The sequence below is a fragment of the Calonectris borealis genome, chromosome 9, assembly GCF_964195595.1.
Source record: "Calonectris borealis chromosome 9, bCalBor7.hap1.2, whole genome shotgun sequence".
Taxonomy (NCBI): Eukaryota; Metazoa; Chordata; class Aves; order Procellariiformes; family Procellariidae; genus Calonectris; species Calonectris borealis.
Window position 1 is genome coordinate 20,675,037 of NC_134320.1, and position 23,130 is coordinate 20,698,166.

A 23,130-nucleotide genomic window follows, 5' to 3' on the forward strand; every position below is an offset into this window, starting at 1 on the left:
TAAGTAGAATTGAACTCTGGAACATAAAGTGCACTTTTCATTGATGACGCCCTATTTGCATGCATTTTCTTTCAAAAGGAGGTAAGTAACAACTGTTTCTGTAAGCCTTTTTGTATTGTCTAAGGAATGGAGCCACACTGGTTTTATGAAAGTTAAAGTTCCTTTTCATATGACTAATTTATGTTTCATAAAAATGAGGGATCAGTACCACTATGTAGTATAGCAGACAGTATAGGGTATAGAGAGGCATTTCATTTATTGGGAATTTCACATATGATCATAGATCCTTCATGGGCTCTTGTCACATGAGACAGAGTACAAAATTAAAGGAAAAGAGAAAAGGTTGAATTCACAATCTTTTTTTTTTCTCCTCAATGTACAAAACAAGCCCATCATATATCTTGAGAATGAAAATGGTATTACTGTCCTGTCCACTGAATACTTAGCATTGCAAAATGCCATGTAAAAGCATGACACCCACTTGTGCCTGTGTATATTTATCTGTAGAAACAAGACAGAAGGATACATGCACAAGCATCACTTGCATAGCAAAATAAAGGTAAATGCTCATCTGTAGAAGTGACTGGATACAAAAGCAATTGCAAGTGTTTGTGCAGTACAAACATGGAGGTGAAGTTAAAACACCTTTGAAAATCTGACCCATATTATCGGCAGTAATAAGTAAATCCTCCCTCTAAAGATAAAAGAGAAAGTACCCTCATTATTTAGTCAGACCTTCACACCTTCACATGAAGACCCAAACACAGAGGGGTTATCAAAATGCCTTTAGAATAATAAAATCAAGCACTGACAGACCAAGAGGCAAAGTTTTAAAGTGGAGGCCCCCTGACAAGGCTCTGCTTTACTCTTAGAGGCTGGCTGGTCTGATTACCACATCTGAATGCTAGCAGAGATACAATGCTGGATATTCATTAGTGGAAACTGCTGTCCTAACAAGAACATTATTGGATTTATGTCGATTAACACCAGCTGAGGACATGTCCTGCAATTTTTAAATACAGCAAAACCATAAAGAGATTTATAGAGTTTAAAAGTAGGATTCTGAATTGCAGACGGCTCAAGCTGGATGTTTGTAAGGGTGCCTATAACCCAAGGATCGCATGCTGCCTATCCTCCGTGCATTCAAAGCTATAAGTAGGCAGACTAGCTGAAGTGTCTCAAGCCATCTTGCAGTTTTAGCCCCATGTGGATCACATGTCAGTAGGTCAGGGTAGAGGTGAGAAACAAGGAGCAGTGCTGGTTATGTGAAAGCATTCCCCTGAAATTTAAGACCTGTTTTCTCTTCCTTTAAATACGTTTTCGGCATCCCTCATTGCAGAAGCGACCAGAAGTCCTTCACTACAGGACCCACACACTCTATATTTTTCCTGTAACCGTGTTACAAGCAATACCAGTAAGTGCAGGCTGGGTCACGACTTTAGAAGTGCAGGCAGGGTTTCAGTGGCGCTGATGGCTGGATGGATGTGAAGCCAGAAGGATCCATTTTTGAAGCAATTATAACTGTGTTTCTTTACGGGCTACAGCAACTATTGTCTGATCACGAATGACTCTGGAGACCAGTATTTAAAAATGTGACTACTTTGAACACATATCATTAGCAATACGCTGTTGACAAATACAACGAAGGCAAACTACTTTGCAGTCTTACTTTGTTTTTTAAAGCTACAAATATCTTTGCTTTCCCCTGAGAAAATATTAGCCTTCTTCAAGTTTATTAGAGTGTTCCCAGTCCTGTCACAGTAGCTTGTGAACTAAAATCTAGCAAATTGTTACACTTGATTACCTCATATTTGATAACTAACATGGAGATTTTCAAAGGCAGCCAAATTTTCCATGTTTTGTATTTAGACATTTGAATTAATGTCTTTTTTTTTTTAAATAAGAAGTTATATGCAACTTGGAATGAGACTACCTATTCACATGTCTAAATGTAGACTTAAGTGTCCTGCACCTGAGAGTCACGGTCTTTACTGCATGCACTGAAATGGATCTAAAATAATTTGTTCATGATACATACAGAGGCCGTAAAGTGCTTTTTGGTGCTAGCAGAGGTGTTTTGGATTTCATCTGCCATCATCTGGTATTCAGACAATACCCAGAATGCCTTTTAAAAATTTTTATAACTCTCCATGTTCTCTTATTTTTGGTACAAATTAAAAAAAAAAATCCATTAAATAAATACAATCAAACCACCATTAAAATAATAATTTGAAGATAAACCAACAAATATTTAATGCCAGGAGTTTTTGATTACGTAGTGCTGATTTTGCCCATACCAAATTAAAACTGGGCCAGGAGATTCCCAGACACAAACATTCAATAGTATTTCCATATTTACATGTTCATCCCAATTTTGAGAAGCTGCACTTCTTAAGTTTTTCCTTGCTTACCACAGAGTTCAGGCAAGCTCTGTTAAATCTATAAAAATCAATATTGAGTATATGTATTATGTGCCAGTTCCATCTAAAAGTATTTGGTATAGAATATGGGCCAGATACAATAGAGCAGCCAAGCACATGTAATTTACCCAACAAATCTAAAGCACTCCCACATTGATTTTTGCAGTTTTGTAGCCCCTAGTCACAGAGCAGAGAAAAAATGGCTTACTCATAGAGTGTGCTAGTACTTGGGGCTACATCATGTTTATCTTAGAGCCTCTGATTTGGATTGTCTTTTTGTTACATTTGTTGATGGATTTTTTTAGGTCATTTAATGTGGTTCTCCATTCTAAAATGTATACTTCTATGGCAAGAAAATAAAAAGGATTTTCTAAATTGTTCTGATCTGTTGATTACTTTTCCAAAACTTACAGTATACAGATGGAATATTGCAACATTTTAATAGTTCCTAAATGCAATTATCTTAAGCAAGTATGAATAGAAAATTGTATATAAATAAGGGGATAAGCTTTCAACAATGTATTAATGTACATCACACAATAACTAGTATAAAGGGATATCAAAAACATATCTGAGAATACAATTACAATTTAAAAGGAAATTTTTGAAATGACATGCATACATATTTGTGTAGCATAAAATATCTATGTATATGTACTATAATTATATATTTAAAATGTTTTCAAATCCTAGAAGGATAATACTTACATATATATATATATATCTTCATGCTTATTCAGAAAGAATAAATGGGCAGATTTCTCAACATGTATTAAAATAATATTCTATTTATCAACATCTGTTATATTAACCAATATAATTTTTTAAAAATATAAATTCAGTCATAGATTCTATCAGCATTTGGACCTAGGTGGCGGGCTATAATATATGTCCAGATTAAAAACTTGAAACCCCAACTTAATAAAAAAACCTGCAGGATTTAAGCATGTTGCATGTCTAGAGCTTTTTTCCTATTTTATTTACTCATAAGTATCATTAACACCAAAGATCGACAACCTTTAGTGCCATGTATGTCACTCTCTCTCTTCAAGTCTTTAGTAGTTGCATGCTTATCTATTTCAGTCAAATGTATTTCTTATCGAAAAAAAAAAGAGTGAGCAACCTGACAATACAGTGTTATCGAATTTTTTCAGCTGAGACCCACATGTCATTCAGCATTCAGACATGCTTGTGCTTGATTGATGGATGGGTTTGTGACAAATAAAACTAGGATCAAGAGCTTTGCACCTTTTCCCCCATCAGGAACCAGAGTAAAGCATAACTCTGTAACAATGGTGGGATTAGGGATGCATTAGCTCTCCATCGACCAAAACCATCCATTCCCATCAATACTTTGCACTTAATAACCTGAAGCTATGATAAGAAAACAAAAGAAGGAGAAAGGGACAGGAGAAAACAAATCAATAGAAGAAGGGAATGTCTGAAAGATGCACTGTCCAAATGAAGAAAAATTTTTGCTGAATTGCTAGGATAATGCCCCTTGACAAGAGAACAATGTACTGTCAAGGTTGATCAGCGAGGAGGCCAATTGGCACAATGTTAAGCACAGGTTTGGCATTTGAGTGGTGGCACTTACTGTAGATGTAAAATACATAATGCCAACGTGCAGATAATAACAACTCGTATTTGTTTTGTATTAGCAGTTTGGATACCCACAAGGAACACAATTACATGTCTACGTGTCCTGAAACAGGTGCTATGAACACAAGGACTGATCTTGTCCCCCTGAAGTGCATGTGATCAGTACTGGGCTGATGTTTTTGACTAAAACTTCGTGTTAAAAATAATATTAATTTCTACTTGCAATTATATATTTTCTTTCTTTATTATTAATTGATATCTTATCTGCTTTTACAAATTGGCCTGAAAGACCAGGAATGGTCTTAGGCTTTAAAAGGTCAATACATTTCATGTAGCTTCTTGCCTTTTTTGAAACTCTGAAATCTAGGAACTAACACTAAGACTGGAAGTAAAAGAAAACCATTCATTAACCTCTCCTCCTCTTCAGGATTAAAGTAAGAGAAAATATATTTTGTAAAACATTTACATCTTACTCAGGAAGATAATGAAGTATCAGTTAAGAAACAGTTTATTGAATACATTTTTATACAGAAACTGCTCCCTTTTTCGCAAGACTCGATGCTTGAGCTTGCTGCTGTGGTAGGTGAAACTAGGAAATAAGTTTCTCTAACGCTGTGCTTTTAGCGCTGAAGGAGGGGAGATCTAATGGTTTTCTTCCTTCAAGATCTAGAAAGAAAGGTCAACTTCAGCACACAACCCTAAGTGCCCAATCACCCTGCTTTGGCCTAAGGCCAGCACTGGATGCTGAATTACCTACCTTGAATCTGAGCCTCGTGCAAAGTGGCTGTCTTTATCAAGGAAATCTTTGAACACAATTTTGTCCTTCTTACCTCTAATATGTCACAGTTTTATTTTGTATTGTCTATTTATTCTAATTAAATACTGTTAGACTGAAAGTCAACAAAGAGCACAGGAAAGCAGGAATGGTGTTGATCAACGTTGCTGATGTTCACTGTTTTACCCAATCAGACAAGTCATTTTCAGGTAAGTCTCTGATATACAGGAAAAAGTTCTAATATCCAAGATACTACACAATGTTACTTAAGCTCTAGTTTCATGAAAAGTAACAGAAAATATTTTAAAATGTTTCCTCTATAACAAGTTTTTCAAATCCACTGACAATTATAAGATTCTGCTCACTGTAACAATATACATATGTTTTAATATCTCCGTATCAGTCATCTGATCATCACAGTGTGTACTAGAAAGGACTGAAAAGAGAGTCCAACAGTAAAAGCCCAGAACTATGAAACAGGCAATAGATGCTGTGTTGCTGGCTCTGCCACACTCCTCCCTTGTCATATACGGAAAGTCACGAAATCTCAGCATCCCTGCTTCCTTGCATGTAAATGATGATTATGATTTACAGCTTCAACTCAGTCTATTCACTTGCTGTGATCACAGGATGTTCTACAAAGTAGAACCAATAACGAATTAAAGGAAATGCCACAAGAAACATGCATGTTCCTAGAAGTCAATACACTCTTTACAAGTTCCTTGATGACTACATGAAGTTACCGAAAGGATATGGAATTAAGTAAAAAGCGCTACAGTGGCTTGTACAGAAGCTGAAATGCATTCACATGAAGTGAGAGAAGAATAGCAGGCAGAGGAATATTTTCAAGACATGCTAGAGGGTACTCTGAGTAAAGAAGAGTAAGAATAACTATAAAAGGAAATAGCTAATAGTGAATTTTTCAATTCAGTATATATGACAGAAGTAGAGTCAAATGCAGCATAACATGTTCATAAGTAAAAGATGGAAATAAATTTATAGAACATGTAACAACTACAAAAAACATGATAAATTAGGAACTTTTTAGACAGCAAACCCTTCATTTTTTTACTGCTGCTTTTATAATTTTAAAGTTATGTCGCATTGTCTTGTAGAAAAAGAAAATGGTGTTACTGTTCTGTCCACAGTTGTTCTCCATAGAGCAACCACCACAAACTCTCAGTTATTTTGGTTTGATAATATTGTCATTGTCAATGCACACTATCAAAAAGCCCATACCATACTTTGATGAACAGCTTGAATTTCAACCTGTCTAAGTTATCCTGGTTCTGATAACACAACTGATGACACAAAAATACATCTCTCATTTGCTTAAAACCTTACTGACTTTATTAGAGGGTCTGTCCATATGGAGTTAATGCAAACCCTAGTTTTGCCAAAACTGCAAAAAATGTTAACATGGGGGGCACATAAGTGATCCCCTTCTCATAACATGCATTTTATAGTGGAAAAAAATTATTTCAATACTATTACATAAAATAGGACTCATTCTGATAACAGTTCATTAGTAGAAAAATGAAGTGTTAAGGGAACCTCTTTTACTTAATTTCATTACAATTCTGAACTGTCTAAACGTACCACTCTTCTCAAAATTTTCAAAAACCTGTTTGCACTTTTTCTACTGAAAGGATCCAAATATCTGGAGTGTCTCACTCACACACAGTCTTAAGGATAACTGCCAATAACTAAAATAAATCAAAAGATGTACTTGAAAAGTTCTCAAAACCAGTAACTTTCCATTCCACAAATAAACAACATAAATTTGGCAAGCCCACATCATATGATTCACACACAATGAAGAAGTGAATATCTGTTTTAAGTGCAAATCTCAAAGCTATTTTAACTACAGAGCAGCCTGAGCACTTCTGTAATTAATTACTTATTTATTTCATACCAGAAATAATAATGATCTGATCGAGATATCATCAGTTCCAATCAGCCAGTTATTTCCTAACTAATTTTGGGAAGAGAATGAATGAGCAAGATTGAATCATAAAGACTCCAATTCTGCAGTGAGCTGAATGGCATACAAGGGGGAGTGAGAAAGCTGTGTGTGTTCCAGGAGGTATGCAGAGGCAAAGAGACAGACATTTTGGCACAGCATAGTGATTGTATACAGACCTTATACCAGTGACCAGGTGCAGGTGAGGAGCACATGTTGTCAGATGCTGTATTAGTTTATTCCTTTTCTTCCTATTGTCTCTCAAGTTTGAAATAACTGTGGAGCAGAGAATAATTCCTACAGTGGTAGCTGACGATTTTAGTCTAAAGTTACTTCTAGCACAGGGGTAAGACTTCCAGATAATTTAGTAAGTGCCCTTCTTGTATGATTTTAAATCTAGATCTATGGACCAATTTTTCTTCAAAATGTAATTGACTGGGCTGGGCTAAGCTTTCTGGTCCCCGGTAGTTCCAACACTTCTCTTCTTCTTGTTTAAATTTATTTGGATTCATGTTCTATAAGGACTAAGTGGAAGATGCTTCTAAATCCATGCTTTGGCTCTTTTCTTAAAATGCTTATATAATATTCCTCAATCTTAGCATCATTTCCCTCTAAATGTAGATATCAGCCCAGGTTTGCAAGACACTTGACAAAGAATTGCTGTAAAGGCTTGCTAATTCTAATGATCTCTGGTCAAGTTGTTGAATTATCAGAAAACAAAACCCCAAAGGTTTTCTTCTTTTTTCCCCAATAAAGTATCAGTAACCCTTTTAAAAACAGCAATCTTGTATCAACACTGCAAGCTGAGTTGCATTCTTATGAATTAGTGAAAGAGAACGGTGTTTTGAGATGCTTTAGCCTCAAGAAATATAAGGTCAGGTATTGAATACAATGCTTAAAATAAGCGTGACCTTGATTAGTAACCCTCTAGAAACCCTCCCTATTTTATTTATAAGACTGTAGCTTCTGAATGACTTCAGCTCTCATATAAGGTTCATAACATGCAGAGTATTTACCAAAAATTAATTTTTTTCCAGGTACATATCTCATTGCATTTATTCTTTCACACAAGAAAATTGTGTGAAGTCACAATCAGCAACTCATGTCTTAATTGCATAGATATGCATGGGTAATTCCTCTTTGTTCAACTATTTCCAGATGTCCCAAGAAATAATTCTAGGGAAATTGGTAAGTCAATACATTTATATTCAAACATTATGTGTGCACTTCGTAAGGCTGATCATTAAAATTTATTCCTTGTGATCAAAAGATAGAATCCAAAATAACGTTTGGATGGCCACAAGAAGGTCCATCAGGTTATGAAGTATTTGCCAGCTAGATCTTCAAGTCTTCATTTTGGAATCAATTCTTTTTCTTTGGTGGAACTAAACGCATATGCTCCAGAGGGTTTGCCCAACTTCTGAAGGACATGTGCCTATAATAGGCCTTTCTCATCTCTGTCTTGTTAACAAGTATATAAATAAGAGAAGGCTTCAGTAATTGGCTCAGAGTTACTAATGAATTAATTAACTTCAGTCTATTTTACCTAACCTTTAATAATAAGAATCTTTTTTTGGTCTAGCAATAGGTCTGACAGGCTGAAAAAACAGACATGCAGCAAAGCTCTTGAAAATTAATGAGAAACGAGGAAAGAATCAATGTACATTCTGCTTGCAGAGAACTGACACAAAAAAGACACAATAAACCATGAACAAACACAGTCAGTTTAAAAAATAGGTTAGAAAAAGTGGGCAAATTCAATTATAGAAGTAATTAGAAGATATAGGGCAAGGCTGCCTTTTGGGACTGTGCCAGAAAACATGAATTAATAAGAGTGAATAGAAAGCGCCCATGTAGTAATTAAGAGGCAATCACCTATGGCAATGAATACCTGAAAACAGGCTGCAAACTATTAATTCAGTGATCAAAAATATTTTTAGATGATTAATATGGCAAATTTGTTTTAAAAGACTAATTTCTGGAAAGATATCAAGACAATAGCACATTATTTGTTCCTCTGGCATTTATATAGCTAATTAAATTTTATAATTTGCAACAACATTAAGCATTATCTGAAAACAGTAAAAGCAATATTTCCTCCAGTAATTCTTTATTATAGTGTCTTCAAAATCAATAAGTTAAGACTAACTCAACTTTTTTAAAGAAAATTCAAGCACTCAGAGCCGATTGCTTCATTTATTTAAATGATTTTTGTTGTTGTTTATTAAAAAGACACCATGCATGGATTTTACATAATAATTTTCAGCTACTTTATATTATTTCAGTACCTGTTTTAATTATAATTCGGAGGTTTATAAACAAAATTCTTTGATACTCAAATAAGCCATCACAGATGCTAATGCATGGCCAGGAGAGATTTTTCTTCATTAGAGCATGCCCTTCTTCAGATACAAAAAATGAGCAAGTTACATTAAAAGTGTACAACATTAGACAGCAAAAATAATGATCTCCTAAAAATCTGTTAACAAAATCTCTTGAAGTTATTTATTCTTTCAGTAAATCAGGTAAGGGCTAATTTATTGTCTCAAAGCTGCTTCCTAGGTCATTACAAAAGCTAACATAAAACACACACAATCTGCAATAATTTGTTGTCAGTAGTGAAAACTTACCAAAAAAACGGGCCTACCCTGCAAAGCAAGTCTAAGTGGAAAGCTTATGTGTGAGAAGTAAAAGAAACCACAGAAGCAGCTTTACAATACTAATAACTTCACTATAGGTATATTAAAAACACAGATTAATTTCTATAAACTATTATAACTATCTATACTATCTATACTATAAACTATCTATAAACTATTTCTATAAACATTTTTCACTACAATTTCTGAGGATTCTAAAAAAACCCAAGAAGCCTCCAAATAATGGCCAAGAAACAAAGACTGATGATAAGTTTCTATACTAATACTGGCCATCAATGATTATTACATTCTATTTGTATTGCTGCAGAAAGGAAGGATCGGCCTGAGTCTTGTTGGCAACTAATGCATGCCATGAAGCATTAATATTTACATCTTTTTTTGCCTTTCTAGTGTAATTTTAAATAGTATTTATGCTCCCAATTCAGAAATATTACCAGAAGTATAAGCAATATAAAATGGGCATAGCTACTAGAGATAGACAAAATTGTCTGCACTAAATTAAACACTCAAATTTCATCGTTCAAAAGTCTGCCCTGATCTCAAACTTCCTTCACCCTCATTTTCTCCATAGGAAGGATTGTGGTTTGTGGAGTAGCAAAAGGACTAAATAGAAAAGGAGTGAAAAACTACCAAAAATAAAATGGTGGGAGGAAATGAATTGAAACAACTGAAGGAATGCAATCTTAAAAAAAAGAAAGCAGGTAAATATCACTGAAAAATAAATGCAATTTATTTCAAAACTAAGTTGCTCACCTGTGTCACTATATTTGGAGATTTAGGGAGAGAGCGTTCCCTCAATATGCACTAAAGGCTTCCTTGTTTCAGTTAGAAAAACTTAGAAAAATTGACTCTCTCTTGAAAAATACATAGCTTAAAACTATGGGTAAAAGAAGTTAGTGAACTCACACTGGTTTTGTGAATGCTTCAAAATGAAACACAGTTTGAGACATTGCTGCCACACCTTTAACTCCAGGTAGCCTCCGTGGGTCTCATAATGGGTTGTTTTCTGCCACAGTGCTCAGACGGAAAATAGAACTGAATGTGTCATAGCTGGAGTGTGTCCGTGGTTTATAATGCTGTTGGTAAGAGCAATCCCTAAAGAATGGAATATATGCCGAGTTGCAGAGGTGCTCTTTTAAAAGAAGAGATGAATTATCTACAGTCTAGTATAGGGAAGAGGTACCTGGTGGTTTGATTACAATGTTGATTCTGAACACCTCTGCCTATTTACAACGCTATTCTCCTGGGACCAAATCTTCAACCCCTGGTCACAGTTATGTAAATATGCCATGAGAAGAGCCTCTAAACAGGATTCGGAGCTTTCTGTCCTCTGCACCAATCCCTTAACAGGAGTCATAACGTGATAACTGCTGCTTTCCATATACCCTACCATAGGAACAGTACAGCCACTCAGACCTATCACGGTATCTGTCATCCAGTGTTAGGTACCCAGTTTCGTCTCCTTGGCTGGCCAGTCTCCTTGTACTACCTTTCTAATTTATGGAGATGGAGAGGGTCCTTTGGAGTCCGGCTCAGAGGAGGATCCTAATTTAGGTACTCTTCATGGCCTGAACGGAGAGACTTTCTCTCTCCACTGATTGCAGAAAAAGCTTAAAGGATCTAACAAAACTCAACCGGACAAATTAAGTGCAGAATACTTCTGCATGCCCAGTTTCTTAAGCTCTGTTTGTTCCTTTAACTTTCTGATGTTGTAGCTCAGCAAATCACTTGTTTTAGGACTTCTGTCTCATTCCCATTTCCATACTGGAAGTCTACCATCTCCTCATTTGTGTATCTGTTTCTGTCATGATGCTGTAAAACAAGCCTTTGAACTGGTCAAGATCTAGAGATCTATCAACCTGCCCCAGCACTGGTCATATCCTTTCCAGCTTGCTGGGTCCTAGTCATATTTCTTGAACCCATTCTGTCATGGTGACCATCCTTGCCACTTGTCTTCCAACCTTTTCTGGTTTTACTCTGTTCTTTCTAAGTTGAAGAGGCTGGTACTGCACAGAGTATTCAAGAAGCAGGTGTACTATGGATTTATATGCTGTTGTAACGATGGTTATATTTTGTCCTCTATTCTTAAAATTTTAGTTCAACTCCTCTTGGCGTGACAGTTTTGCAGAACTATCCATTTAACTTCAAGATCTTATTTCTGAGAAGTGATGGTTAGTTCCCAGCCCATCACTTTATATGTAAAAATAGAGTTATTTTTCCTGTGTGCATTTGTCTAGACTGAATCTCATGTCATTTTTTTGCCTGTTATTGCCAGCATTGTAAGATCTTTCTCAATACACCATAGTTAGTCCTTCTCTTAACTTCCCTGAGTAACTTAGTACCATCAGCAAATTTTGTTCCCTCACTATTCACCTTTTTATTTTTCAGAGCACTTATGAATATGTTGAATAGCACAGATCTCCATGGGGTTTTCAGTGATCACCTACCTCCACTGTGAAAACTGACAATTTATTCCTATACTCTGCTTTCTATTGTCAACCAGTTATTTACTGATGTGACGATCTTCATTTTTATTACAGCACATTTTATTTTCTTAAAGGCTTTTGGGGATGGAACTTGTTAAACATCTTTTGAACATCCAAGCAGGTGATATAAGCTGGGTCTCCTGTGTTCTCCTACTTGTAGATTCCTTCAGAGAATTTAAATATATTTTTAAGCCAGGACTTCTCTTTTAAAACTTACATCGACTCTTCACAATATGTCGTAATTATTCAGATTACACTAATTCTATTATTTGTTATAGCTTCTACTCATTTTCCCAGCACAGATGTCAGATTTACTGGACTGCATTTTTCTGGATCTGTTTGAATCCCTTTTTAAAATCTGTTGCTGCATTAGTCAGATTACAGTCCTCTGGCTCAAAATGATTTGAACTGAGAAGCTGTACAACACAATCACCTGTTTCTCTCCTGACTTTCTTTAGAATTTCTGAGTGAATGTTTCTGTTATAGGTTGTTTTGTCCATTTTTCTATGAACTATTTATGGACACTTCAATTTGAAACAAATCCTAAAATGTATTCCATAAATTAAGATTCTGAGATGGGAATCTCTCCAACCTCCCCCACGGTAAGCACAGGTGCAAAAATATCACGGCTCTTCTGCTATGGCTTTATCTTTTTTGAATGCTCTTTTCATGTCTTAAGCATCTTACAGATTTTCTGGCAGTAATCATGCTCCTGATGTGTTTCAAAAAAAGGCTGCTATTATTACTTTTTATTGCTTGTGTAAGTTGTTTCTCAACTTCTTTTGGAGATTGTTTTTAAGGTTACTTGTCACCTAGATTGATTCAAGACTCTGGCTTACCAAGTAACCTTAAAAGCAATACACCAGAGGAGGTGCAACTTCATGGTAGGCTTAAACTTTCCCAGCTCTGAGTTACCACCTAACAAAAGGCCACCTTCCCATCCCCAAACCACGTGTTCCCTCTAGCTGTCATGTGCTGGCACTAGTGCTTAGTAATATTAAGGAGCTGATTGGGCTGAAAACTAACCCTTGTAAGGAACTTCTTAGTTTTCTCTAACCCCACAGTCCCATGGCACTTGCACTGTCACAGGGAGAAGGGAAGACAGAGATAAAGCTCACAGTGTAACTGGTGCTTTTAACAGCAGTGAATATTTAGATTAATTTAATTTTGAACCCGTATCTAGGGTTAGGGGGGCAAACTTGAAGCACGGGCCAGAAATTAGTGGGTGGGTGGGAGTGGTGAGGTAAGAACACCTAAGACTGCTGCCAAATCCAGCTTCTCATCAAACTACATGCTGTGTGTAATGCAGAATTCTGACACTCAGGGGCTTAAGATAATCAATTACAATAATCAAACTCAAGCGTTTTCTAAAGGGATATTTAGGAAAACTTGCAGGGTGTATTTTCCCTGCCCAGTGAAGTTATGCCTTGATTTTCAGATTTAGGAGTTAATTTATTGGAAGAGTAGGAGGGAAGAAAAATCAGGGAGTGGGGAACTTTCAATACCATTAGTAAAATACAGAGAGCTTGGGGGGTACTTAATCCCCATCCTGCACTTCTGTCATCAGCTAAACATTGTTCCCCATTGTGCACATAAGGAGAAGTGCAAGGCTGACCCAGCAGATTGAGATGAAAAGATTAGCAGCAGAAATTAAAGTCTCCTGGAGAGATTGTTCAGCTATTATAATACTGATAAATTTTTCATGGATTTCCCCACGTTTTTAAAAATCATATTAATCTGAATTTGGGAGCTTTAAAAACATGCCTCTGATTGTCAGTATTTCCCTCTGATTGCCAGCTAGGTGCATTGTGGAAGATAGACCCTTTCTTAGCTTAGCTGAAGAGGAAGACATATGCAAAAAGAATATAGAGATTCCAGTATTTGAACTATTTGCCCAGGCTATTTCTACAGTTTCTGATCTGTCCTTCATTTGGATATGAAGAGGAAGTGTGAGCTCAGGACATAAACGAATGGTATCATAAGAACATAAAATGGCTGTAGTGGGTGAGACCAAATGTCCATCTAACCAAGCACTGTCTCAATCAGCAGACAAAAGCGAGCGCCTAGAGAAGAACAGAACAGGCATGTAATAACACTTCCCCCAAGTACTCTGCCAGTTTCCACCAATCTGAGTCTCAAAGACTGCCTGAGCCAGATAAGGTTCATGTGTATTTTTAACCTCAATGGATTTCTCTTTTGGGAACTTGTTCAAGTTTCCCTTGAACCCACACAAACTTTAAACTCTGACAGTACCCTGTGGCTGCTTAATTATGTTATGTCTAAAGATCTTCTTTTGTTTCTTTTCCAGCTGTCATATCTGTCATCTGCTTTGATTTCTTGTCCTGGCAAAGACTGCACACAAACCACATATAGGGACCCTCTTCATGATGCTTTAGACTAGATACCTTTATCATCTCTCCCAACAGTCTCCTTTTCTAGGCATACAAAGAGTGTACTTTGCTTAGTTTCTTTTTAATGGAAATGTCTCTGTTCCTGTGATTATCCTTGTTGCCCTTCTGTGAACCTTTTGAAAAGGTAGGGGCAGGCGATATGCAAGATATGGGTGCACCACAGATTTATACACTGGCATGAGTATTCTGTACTTATCTTCTAACCCTTTCCTATTTATTCCTAACATTCATTGAACACCACTAAGCAGATTCTTTCATGGACCTGTCTTTTATAATCCCAAGATCTCGTTCCTTGGTGGTAAAGCAGCTGAAAGTCCATCATTTTATTTGCGAAGTTTTGATTATTCCCAGATGCATCACTTTAACTCTTATCTAAACTGAATTTCGTGGTATATTTTAAGGACTACTCATTGAGTTTCATAAGATCCTCCAGCCAGTCCTGCTAAGTGTCCTCATCTTTATTGTCCTGAAAAACCTGGTGTCATCAACAGACTGCCACCTCACTAGTCGCTCTCTTTCCACTTTCCTCATGAATCAAAGAAGGAAGTTTCTACATCTCTAGGCATAACCTCCTCTTTCAAACTGAGATCCCAAGATTTCTTTCTCCACAGTGTTGTCTCCTTCATTTCATCTTGACAACTCCTTGCTAGACAGACAATAGCCAGTTTTGAATCTCTATGTCTTTTAACAACACCCAAGTATATTTGGCTCTGATGGATGTAACGCACAAGACAATAAGGTTTTCAAATCACCTCTCTTAGAAGGATGCCAGTCAGAACTCTCCAGTTTTCTTGGCATTGCACACACAGTGCAGTGCTTAGAAACGAATTCTCTTCTCAGTTCAACATCCGAGGTCAGTGACAAATACAGCTTTGAAAGAAGGGTACATTTGAATCCACTCGTCTTGTCAGATGAATAACAACAGTAAAGTGATGCATCTTTAACAAAACCCCCTAATAAAGGTTTTAAAGCATGGTGATCATGGGAATTAGCTTGGGAGAACATGCAAAGTGCGGATCCAGCTTAATCTAATTAGGGCTCTAACCCACAGAAGTTAACACTTCTTCTGGCAGAAGCAGTTGACAAATTAAATATTCCTCCAAAGAAAGACAAAGGAAATTTTAAAGTGCTCTGGAAAGTTTGGAACTGAAAATTTTTAAATTCTAGCACAGTGTTTCTGAATTTTTTAAAACAACTTGAACATTTTTATCCAAAAAGTTATAGAAATGACTGTTTGAAAATGGCTTTTTAATAATGAGAAATTATTAGCACCTCTGATGTTCTGGTTTCGGCTGGGATAAAGTTAAATTTCTTCTTAGTGCTGTGTTTTGGATTTAGTATGAGAAGAATGTTGATAACACACTGATGTTTTCAGTTGTTGCTAAGTACCCTGCTAGTCAAGGACAGCTTCCATGCCTTACCAAATGCTTGAGAGGCTGGGAGGGAGCATAGCCGGGACAGCTGGCCCAGCTGGCCAACGGGGTATTCCATACCATGTGTCATCATGGTCAGTATATGAATGGTAGGCCTGTTCCAGGAAGTAGCGATTGCTACTTGGTTATCGGTCAGCACGGGTGGTGAGCAATTGCATTGTGCATCACTCATTTTGCATATTCTATCATTATCATTATTATTATTATTTTCCCTTCCTTTTCTGTTCCATTAAACTGTCTTTATCTCAACCTACAAGTTTTTCTCACTCTTACCCTTCCGATTCTCTCCCCGTCCCACTGCGGGGGCGGGGAGTGAGCGAGCGGCTGCGTGGTGTTTAGCTGCCTGCCAGGTTAAACCACGACATCTGAGATTGTCCATTTAAAAAAAAAAGTACAAAGGACAAGATGAAAACATAAAAGGTGCTGTTTTGCTGAAGTATCTGTGTCTGCCTCTGAGGTATCTGGCAGAATAGCTAAATCGATCGGGAATGAAATCTCTCCTCAGTCCTCATCAACATATTTATGTTTACAGATACACAGAACCTCGCAGAAGCCGATGGTTACTTTATCTTTCCTCTAGCCAGTACCAACATAACACAAACCAGCACCACTTTTTAGCTATGTCCTCAATACAGAAACTGGCATGAGAAAATTTCTAATGAATAGGGGCTGGATGACAGCAAAGAATATTATAGTGAGTAAGCTGAAGGATTAAACAATGTGGAAGAGTGAAAATCCATAGGACTGAACTGAAAAGATAACTGCAAGAACAGAAAGAAACAGAAAGAAATAACAATCAGCTATGCAACTAAGACACAGTGAAAAATTTAAGAATTATTCTAGGAAGGGGTGAAACGGAAGTGAGGGAGAGGCCGCCTCTAGAATTCATGTCCTCATAACAATGCCAATGAATCATAGAAAAAAAAGGTCTGCAAGGGGTTTTGGGTGGTCATGTCATTTACTGTTTCTCAGCCTGTGATCAGTGGATTACCTGAGGGTCCATGCAACATGTAAGATGTCAGAAGATGACTTACAAAAAATTGCAAATCATCCATATCCTCTTGTAATTTATACTATTTGTCCTCGCCATCTCCTCACAGCTGACTTTTTTTTGAAGTAAAATATTATATATTGCAGGTATTAGGTACCTCTTCATTTTCAGCCTCATTTGTCAATGACATCACCTCCTTCTGCTGACTAGCAAGCCTATACCTTGGTTTCCCTATTGCTTTGAATGCTCATACAGTGCAGTTTCATGCATCTTGCTGGTCATGTCTCATTTTTGTGTCTTGATTACTTGAATTCTATCTTTGTAGGCTCATGATAATCCTTTAGGCTTGTCATTAATAATCTGATTCCTGTAAAATTCCTTTCTGAGTCTTTGGCTAAGGCTCATGTGTTAACAAAAAATGTGTCTCAGTACACAGTCTGTCATCCCCTGCAATGATATCGTTTCTGCTTGTGCCTTTGGTATCTGTTCTTTGAGAAACTGCTATCACCATGTCTTTACTAGTCATTTTTCCCTTCTCCTTTATATGAGACTAGTCATTTTACATGAAATGCCAATTGCTTAGATTTGTATAAAGTCCCATGAAATACATTGATCCAATCTCTTATTTCTTAATGCTTGTCACATCCCACTAACAGCCAATGCTCACTCGTTCCATAGCCTGCTGTAAGACTCAGGACAGGAGGTTCTCAATGGTATAAAGGAATTGGGTACTTTATTCCTATTGAATTTCATCTAAGTGATAATTGAATTGAAAGTCAATGGGAACTGGGAGCATAAAACCCTGTTATGTGTCCAAAAAACTCTTACAGGATGAGGTTTTCAGCTGCTTTTCCCACCCTGAGGAACAGGCATAAGTAGAAAGGCTGAGGAGGACCTGTCATGCAAAGGAAACATTTCCAGGAGCAGGAAAGCTGGTAGATCATGGCTCAGGCAATGGGCTTGACCTCTCATTCTCTCCCACATTACAAAACATCTGTGGTTTTCTACTAATACATTTAGCCTGATTCATTTCCCAAATCAGCAGACCTAGCAGTCAGTTGCCAGATACATTTAACGATAGAGGAAGGACAAAAGCAGTATGCACAAAGAGTGCAGCTGACAAACTGGAGACCAGCTCTTTGAGTGCCTCATTCGCTGAGGAGACAAGCTCCTACACTTTCGCTGAAGGTCTTCAGCATGTCAGGGCTGGGATCTGCTCCTGAGTGCATACAAAAGCTGACACGAGCTAATTTGTACCACAGCTACACACTCCTGACCTTTGTGATGATGGTGGGTTTGTTGTTTGGGTTCCCCCCCCGTCCCTCCCAGGCAGAGATCTCATAAGTTCAGAAAACAGAATAATAGAAAATGAGAAGCCAAGAATAGATGTTTCCTGATGTTATAGATAGTATTACATGTATATATATATATATGAAATATAGTACTTATATGTTATTTCCATGACTTCATTTATGGCACAGAGCTACCTCCCAGCTGAGCTCTACTAACATGCTGCCTGATTTTCTAGTACAGCAATGAAACCAACAACTGAGCCAAACTTCTTCAGTAGAGTGACAGACCATCAACAACGGGACTCAAGAGCTGGACTGTTGTGGGGGTTAAGCATTAAGGTCTGATCATAGAATCATAGAATCATTTAGGTTGGAAAGGACCTTTAAGATCGAGTCCAACTGTTAACCTAACACTGCCAAGTCCACCACTAAACCATGTCTCTAAGCACCACATCTACACGTCTTTTAAATATCTCCAGGGGTCGTGACTCCACCACTTCATCATCCCACTGAAATCAGAGAACTGCAATATTGATGGTAGTAAGAACAGGTCCTGCAGCTGGTGAGTTTGTCCAGAAGTCATTTGTGGAGGTGGCAGTTATTAAGAGGTGAAGGACAATCTAAAAAGAGCATGAAATCCAGAAGGCAGTTATGTACTCGTCACCACTGAAAAAAGCTGTTGCAATGAGAGGGATTGCATTGAGAGGGGAGATCTTAAATATATTCCAAACACACTGCCAAAGCAGTAACCCACACCAAGATGTAATGTTGTCACTCAGCCCTTCTATGCCTCAGTTTTCTCATATGAAAAATGGCACTTTGAAACTTTAATTATAGGTAAATACTTAATAGGCATAGCAGGTTTTGGAAAACACGTTTGGCGGGAAAGAGGGAAACACTTGCATAGACGCTAAAATTATTCTATGGTAGAAAAATGATGAAAGCTGGGAACAGATCTTTATCTCCTTGAAAATAACTTCATAATTAAACAACCTGTCCGAGTGATTCACTGTCAAAGCTCATAGCCCAACCATGTTTGTGTAAGTATTTAACCCGAAGGCCATAATACCATGACTGAAAAGTTACAAATTAAGATGGGATAGTCCCTGTTCAACGTCAAATTTTCTTGGTCACTGAAGACAAAGAAAACTAAAAACAATGGAAAAAATAGAACTAACGTGCATTTGGAGTGTGTATTGTTCAGTGCCATTACTGGTTAACTGTTAAACTGCAAGTGGTAAAAAATTTCAATTGCTCTTGTGCCTTTTTAAACCAATTCTTTAGGCCAAGACACAATTAGTTATCATTTTCTTTTCCACTGCACTTGAATGCAAGCTACCATTTTGTTTGTTTCTCTGATAAACAAACAAGAAATTGGCAGATATTAATATATGGATAATTATTCTACATAATTCCTGCCTAAAGCATCATCAGTGCATCCTTGGGCAATGTATTTCTGGGTAACTGGAGTAGATTTTGGCCTACACTATGCTATCAATTTCCTGGTATAATAAACCACACTATTGCATCATTTCCCAGGTACGCTATCAAAAGATTTACAAGAGAAGCTACTAATTTGTTGCTCTATGTAGACTTCCAGTGCAAATGACCTATTATGGAATTCAACAGCACTGCTGACATCTTTAAAGAAAGCTCTTTCTCTTTCTAGCCAAAGAAAGCTTGAGTGACAGCCATCAGTCAACTAGGAAAGATGAGAGATAAATACAAAACCAAGAGGTACCTGACTGAAGTGGGCAATGTGCTAATCTTGTCATCACACACAGCCCCTGCTCCTGTACTTCTTGCCATTAATACAGCCAAAGAGTATTTAACTGCTGAATGGAATATTCTATCATGTGCCTAAAACCACCTTCAGGAATTCCCATAGTACCACTGTGCAGAGACAGACAGAATGAAGAAAAAAATGACAATATAAACTCTGAATGTGTATTTGTAATATTTCACATATGAAGATTAGATCACACATTTACTTTTTTACAACTACAAAAGACAATAGCCCAAATACACAGTTATCCAAGCATAAACCAGAAACTGCTGACTCGTATGAAAACAAAAACTCTCACAAACAAAACACTATGGTTATGGTTGAATGCCCGATGTTCCTATTACTTTGGCAACTGCTTGCAGTGCTACCTAATTATACTGCATTTTAGTTTTGAACAAGATTTGACAGAGTACTGTCTTCATATATTCAGCAAAGTTACCAGGTTTCCTGGAAATAATAGTCTAAAATTTTTATTTGGCATAACTAGCTTTTCTTCTAAACTTCAGTCAAACTTACACCAGATTTTCAGTCTCTCTTAGGATAGCAGGAAATATCAGCTTCAGACTCAGCGATAATTCTTGAAAATGCTGGTTACATATGGAAAGCTCCGACTTCTGCATGTTATTTTGAATTACAATTTTTGTTTCATTATTAATTCTTACCTTACATTACCAGATATTTAATAAGTTTATATATATGTAATCATTCATTAAATCTTTGTAATATCAAAAGAGATTATTTTTATGATGAACATATTAGTGAGCTTAACTAATCACATTTTACTATAATGATGTAACATAAACAGTTAGAATGTGTATTGCAATTTATTTTGGAAAATGCTAGCTAGATAAAAACAAAGGTCAAAAGTCATAGTGGATAATAGCTGATGGTTTTGATAATGCTAATTATATATTACTAAAGAGTAAAGGTAGAAAGGGAAATATGAGCATTAAAAGAAAGATAAACATCCCAATGCTGAATTTAAAATGAAAAAAAGAAAAAAACTTTAAACGTCTTTGTAGCTCACTGTCATAAACCGAAGACATAATGAAGCCTGAATTAAAAATGTCAGTTTCTGTGAATGTTGATAACTTGGTTCTTTGTTGTACAAGTCAAAATGTGTCTGTTTGATGGGTTAAAATGACAGTCTGCAAATGGGAGAAGATAGAGCTAAAAAAAGACGACCCCCCCACTTCCCAGAAGACTTATAAAAAGTAGGCCCGTAATGCAGTACTTTAAGGAGAAGACCTGTAGGGTAGAAGAGCCAGTATCTTTAGGAAGTAACCAAGCAGCACTAAAAGGCAATGTCCATGGCCAATCAAAACTATTTCTCTAGCTGCTGGGGCTCTTGCATCTCTGTCTTCACACTAGACTGGAAAGCCTTTGTACTAATTGCCAGACTGTACCAGATTTTCTGGTTCAGTTCCATCCCATAATTGACCGACAATGATGGGCAAGGAAGGGGAAAAATTCAGGCTCACCACTGCAAGCAGAGGGTCAGAAATGGTTTCACAGGGAGCACATCACTGCTTGGCACTAAACGCAGGGTTAAGCAAGCATCATCTGTACTTTCTCCTAATTCCTAGGTTAAAAGGGGGATGGGAAAAATATTCACACTTTAGCAGGGTAAAGAGAAGATTTTGAAAGCTGGCATATCTTCTGCAAAAATCTTCCACAGAGACAACAAAATGCCTGGAGGATTTTTGGAAGTTGGTCTCTAATTACAGTATCAGTATATTACTTATATTAAAATAAATAAAGCAGTTATGAAATTCTGTTACTCCATAAAAAACAACCTCCCACATTTACAGTAAGCGTGAAAGTATTTGCCTATAAAGTTACTTTTCCAAGGAATAAAAATAATTCACAACCTTATGTACTGAAAAGATCCAAATAGAAATACAGATAAATAGAAAATAATTTGTAATTAAAAAGGTAGAAATATTTTAACATAAAATGCATATATGAAAGTTAAGCATTTAACAATACACTTTAAAATTCACAAATAAATATTTACTGTGCATCTAATCTAGTTCATCGCAGCTTATACATATGTACATCCTTATTGTTTTAGGGTCTTTTGCTTATTGTTGAATTGCTTTAATAAATCTAGGAAAAACTTAATTGAAGAGGAAAAAACCACAAATTCTTTCAGAAATTGGACTAATGACAGAATCTTTCTGATCACGAATCTTATTTACCCTCAGTTGTTCTCCTCCCACTTTATTTCAAGCAAACAGCACCCCCAATAGCATTTCCACAAAACATTAAGACAGTTCTGAGACCAAAGTAAAAAAGAATGAGAAAAGGAAAGAAAGAAAGAAAAAAAAGAAAACAATCCAGTGCTTATGGCAAGGCAGTTCAAAACCATACGATTGTCTGTGCTATCCATGTCCTGGAAACATCATGCCCACGGGTCAAACACTTTCCCTTTTACTGTTACCCTATCTTTGGAGCATACTTATTTGCAGAATACCTGCTCTGGAAACACCTCATTGTGCAGGTAATACACTCCTTACTTTCACGAGTTAGTTACAACTCAGTTTCTATAAGAGGAAAGGCACATTTCATTCAAATCCACCCCCTCTCTAACCCCACCGCCTCTCACTCCAAGAATGGTTATTTTCCCTGTTAAGCTGAAACACACTCCCCTCGCTCACCCTCCAAATGAGTGGTAAGCTGCAAAGTTTCAGAAGTAGGCCAATAAAGTTAGCATCTCAAAGCACAGACAGCAGAGGACTGAGGCAAAAGCTTACCTTTCAAACCCTGAACAGAGCTGTCTTTTATGAGGCCTATACAGCTGACAAGTCCTGGGACTTTCTCAAACACAGGACCCATACAGGTGAAATTCTAATAGGTGGTAAACACCTGAGAACTGGACAAGAAGACTACAAGAAAAAAGAAATCAAATGAGTAAAATGTCTTCCCAGAGCCACAGTCAGCTCTTGTGCATGGGGAGTTACGAATGCACTGGCTATAGACTTTTGTCCAAAGCTGTAGTTTTTTTTTTTTTTTTTTTTTTTTTAGTGAAGCTAGATTAGTTCATACAAAACTCAACAATACAGCACTGAAACCCATTGTTGATATTCAACATTTTTCACATAGCGGAACAGAATAGACAATACGGTATCCAGGAAACCATGGGCTGGATTACAAACTGATGATATCTCATCCTTCTGGAGGGCCTGTAATCCTTTTTATTACCTACCACAGAAGGGGGGAAGAAAACCCCAAACAAAACACTGCAGCATAAACCACCCCATATCGATAATGTTTGAACTCTTTTCATAAATAAATTAATTTAATCTTTT

General features: G+C 36.9%; 1 long non-coding RNA gene across 1 annotated transcript in view; it reads right to left on the reverse strand.

Annotated features, from left to right (window-relative positions):
• LOC142085416 (uncharacterized) overlaps window positions 1-22,795 on the reverse strand; it is an 80,244-nt gene extending 57,449 nt beyond the window's left edge. The window contains exon 1 of the long non-coding RNA XR_012674668.1: window positions 22,576-22,795. This is a non-coding gene — a long non-coding RNA (uncharacterized LOC142085416). The remainder of the gene's footprint in view (window positions 1-22,575) is intronic.
• Window positions 22,796-23,130: the final 335 nt, after the last annotated feature.